Raw genomic sequence first — 4,501 nt, 5'->3', positions numbered from 1 at the left:
GTCCTTTTTTTAGTGAATAACGTCTGTTAGTAAACATAGCGTACTGCGGACGCACAGGTGGACCGCTCCCCAGTTTTCGGCAGATTGCGTTTGAGTATGGCTACGTCTGTCTGCAAATCACTGCCCATGCGTAATTTCCGCGCCTGCGCATTCTTCGCAGTCGTGTTGTGTATACAGAGGCGTCGAAGTGCGGATACTTGGAGGTACCTAGCCACCACCAAGGTTCAACCACATGAAGACGTCGGACAGTTGCTCCGACGAAATATTGTGGAATTTGCACAACGTCATCCGGCGGCAAACCCGTGAGGACTATTCACAATATATCCGTAAGGGAAAACTTGAAGAGTCCCAACTTCTGTGCAGTTTGGAAGGTAAGAGGTGAGGTAAAGCTGTGAGTGTGGACTGTGCGTGCGCTTCTATAGCTCAGCCTGAGACACAGGTGGCGAGCGTAAGGAAAGATTATATGGGAGGAAGAACGCACACAAATAATAATCATAAAAAAGTCGGTGGAGCTCCCGCCCGCAAAAGGCAGAGGTCCCACGTTCATGTTCCTGTCCAGCAAAATGTTTGAATCTGTCAGGAGCTTCACCATTATAACAGACGCAAAAATTTAGTTTCTGACGTTAAAGATTGTCTGAGAATAAACGGATGCATCAAATCTTTAGTGACTTAATGATGACTTTTCCTTCAGCAGTTTTTAATGCGATTTTTGTAATCCTTTCCGAACGTTAACTGTCGCTTTCAACATACATCAGTAGTTCAGTGCTGCTTTATAGCTACGAGTCCATAATAACTATTGTGCTGCATTTGTTCCTTGTTCAACTAAATAAAAAAATAAGCTATTTTATTTTATTTACCGGACGTCTTTGAATCTTACGTCATTGGTTACTGTTAGTTTGCAGATTATACCGTTTCCTTGCGTGTGAGGTCATCAGTGATACGGTTTTCCTATATTTGTTTTTGTGGTCAGAGAGTCCTATTGCCGAGCGGGGTAGCCGCGCGGTCAGGGGCGTTTTGTCACGAACCGCACGACTCCCCCCGTCGGAGGTTTGAGTCCTACCTCGGGCATGGGTGTGTGTGCTGTCCATAGCGTAAGACAGATTAAGTGGTATGTCAGTTTAGGAACTGATGACCTAAGCAGTTCGGTCCCATAAGACAAAAAAAAAAAGCGTTCTGTTACTATCAATGGTAAACAATACAGAAGGGTCCACAAAAATGTAGACACTCCTCGATAGTTAGTACCTTTGGAATAGAACTACATATCATTGCAATTTTTCTGAACAGATCTTGGCACGCGCTTTTCAGCAGATGAGAGTGCGCCAATGAATGAACTAGGATTGTCATTTGAGCAACGCATGGCCGTATTAAGTTGGTACTGGAAGTACGAAAACATGGATATATAACGACAATGGCTTAATGTGTACGGAACTCAGCAACCAACACGTAGAAGAATTCATCATATTAGAGATAAATTTGAATCTGACGGTACTATTTAGGATGTGCGAAAGGAAAGGCCCGCCCAACTAAAATCGTGAACAACACCAGCTTTCAGCGCTGCTGTGTTGCAACATTTCTCGAGCGCTGCTTTGTGGCAACATTTTACTAGGTCACCTCAAAAAATGTGTAAATAAGGGTGCACGCGAAGGCGCGGTAAGCCAATCAAGTGTACGACGAATTCCGAAGGTTGCAAAGCGGGAAGTGTACATTCCAAGATCGCTGCACACTATGAATGAGGACGACCCGGATCGAAGGATGGAGTAGTGCGGGAGTGGTCTGAAGGCATGCTTCACGTTTTCAGGTATGGTTATCTGGTCTGACGAGGCACAACTCAAACTGAAAGATACTCTAAACCGCCACAACTGACTGTACTGGGCTCCTGAAAATCTGTCGGGTGTTAACGGGTGGTGTGGCGTGGCGTGTTCTGTCATCGCATGGTATGATTAGCCCATTCTTCGTACTGGTGAGGTGTATCGTCATGTGATGCGAAACACCTATTTTACCTGCCAGCCGAGAGGTGTTTGGAAATGAAAGATTTTACCTACAGCAAGATGGCCCTCTACTTCACCTGGACGAACATCTACTTGGACGACGGACAGGTCGAAGAGGAGCTGTTGAGTACCCATCACGGTCTCCAGACCTTACACCTCTTGACTTCTAACTGTGCGGAACCTCGACAAATGAAGTTAGTCAACAGAAGCCAGCTACGTTGAGCGAGCTGTGAGAATTCATCGAGGCGACCACATCGGTGGCACTGACAGCCGTAGTTCAGTCATCAGTACAGTGCCATCGACGTTGTTTGGCTGCTAATGCGGGTCACTTTGAACACATAAAATGACCTCCCTCCCGTGCAAGAATTGTAACGGTATACCATTCTTTTCCATTAGTATTGACCATCAAAGAGTATCTACATTTTCCTGGGCCCCTCTGAATCTACTATCGTCTATAGCATTGTCCTCGGGTTTGTTGTGAACTTTTGTTATGTCATGAGACACATTTGGTATCTTCATGATTTTTAGCGAGACAAATTGAGTGTTTATGAGATAGTAGACTGGCTATCTGTAATTAGCACACCATGCCAGCAGTACATTTACGTAAATGTCAGAAAACTTCTCGACCGGAATTGAACGATATGATTCCCTTCCATGCACTTAGTAGGTTGTGCGTAAACCGAAACATTCATCCTTTTTTGTGTGTTTCCTGGGATAACAGTTCATCCATAGACAGCCACAAAGGATTTGTACGACTGAGTCTGAACAGTTTTGGAAACGTTCTGAAACGGTGCATTTGTGGGTAGTCATGCATAAAGTATTCAGGACAGTTCAAATCTTTGTTAATATGTCATTACTAGAGTATCGTTTATTAGTTTTGTCCATCTAACGGAATGGATGCTGTATTTTCAATTTTGTGTACTTCATTAACGAAACAGACACTCACAAAACTTCAAACCTCGAAACTATGTATTTATCCGCAGTTTCTTCTGTCAAAAATAACACAGGGAACGACAGAATGCGTGGATTGTTTCCCAGTTGGCAGTTGATTTTCAAAGGCAAATTACGAATTGCGTAATTGGAATCAAATTTGTCACTAAACAACGCTTTCCTCCTAAGGGTTTCATCATTACATTTACATTCTTCCGATTGGGATATACTGTCAGTTCCGTCTGTTATTGAATAATAAGACTGTAATGTTAAATCTGCTGACGTAGATGGCTTGAGACCGTTGCTTTCAGATTCCTTGGAGGAGTTTTCAGTAATGTCATCCTGATAGTCGGTATTCCTGAATATCCTCAGGGTCTCTTATACAGAAGGATAGTTGATGAGAAAAACGTAATGATGGCAATACTGATGAGCGGTGACATGAAGCTTAGTCGAAAGCACCAAAACGAGATCACAACAGGCAGCGTTGCAGTGAGAACTGTGAGAAGCTACTGAGGGATCGGGCGGAAAAACAGCAAACAACTCTTACGCACCGCAACTATAATCGTAATTAGTGCTAAGGGGAAGTAAGTAGACTAGAGTTAACTCATAAAAAGCGTTGAAGGGAATCCTAGTAAACTCGTCAACACCACTCTGGGGAGCAGAGGAGGATGACGAGTTAACTCTTCAACAGCTGTCAGAAAGAATGAGCTAGAACTGTCACGATTATAGTAGCGCATCTCTAAATTCCTGCAACGTCTACTTCTAAACGTCCTTCGTTTCCCAACCTCAGCGAATCGAGAGCTCGCAACAGTATCTTAGGCGTTTGTGATTGTGGAGGCGAAACCACTGCACAGGCGGACAAGAGGGTAGGGAATAAGAGACTGTGTGGACGTTTGTAATAAGGAATGTGTTTGCGTTACGTTTTCTTTTGTATTTATATGAGCAGTGCAGTCAGACACATCGAGTAACTACGTTGACAAGTATTAACATATAAACATTATAAAGTGCGCGAGTGCGTCAGCTTAGTCCGGCGCGAGTAATGAGTGAATGGGCAAATATCTATTAGGAACACTACGAATGTAGGTTTTGGACAGTTCGGAATGTGGGTCTCACGGGGCGTGCAAGGCATAAATCCCTGCAGTCGCATTATCCTCTGTGCCCTCGGTGGCTCAGATGGATAGAGCGTCTGCCATGCAAGCAGGAGATGCCGGGTTCGAGTCCCGGTCGGGGCACACAATTTCAGCTGTCCCCATTGGTGTATGTCAACAACACCTGTCGGCAGCTAAGAGTTACGATTATCATCATAACATTATAAAATGTTAACCTTCTTTCTCTGTTTGAGCTCACTCTCCACAAATATGTTTGGCTTACGGCGATAATCGGCAGAAATGCGAGACATCATATTAAAAGTGATTGTGAAAGTTATGAGTGACGTGGCGCAAAAAATTACTGAGAACTGCTTTAGGTAAGGGTTGGACAGTTAATGGATGAGTTAGGATAGAAGAAAAAATTCATACCAGTAATTGCGGCCAAATTTAGGTCCTAAGTCGCTGTTGACCAAGAAGACATCGAATAAACCCGTA

The 4,501-nt window shown here is 43.9% G+C and overlaps 1 non-coding gene across 1 annotated transcript; it reads left to right on the top strand.

The window, feature by feature from the left end:
* Window positions 1-4,075: 4,075 nt before the first annotated feature.
* Trnaa-ugc (transfer RNA alanine (anticodon UGC)) lies at window positions 4,076-4,150 on the top strand. The gene has a single exon. It is a non-coding gene; the product is annotated as a tRNA-Ala (tRNA).
* Window positions 4,151-4,501: the final 351 nt, after the last annotated feature.

Source organism: Schistocerca serialis, chromosome 4 (genome assembly GCF_023864345.2).
Source record: "Schistocerca serialis cubense isolate TAMUIC-IGC-003099 chromosome 4, iqSchSeri2.2, whole genome shotgun sequence".
In the NCBI taxonomy this organism is placed as follows: Eukaryota; Metazoa; Arthropoda; class Insecta; order Orthoptera; family Acrididae; genus Schistocerca; species Schistocerca serialis.
This window is presented reverse-complemented; position numbering and strand designations above follow the sequence as displayed.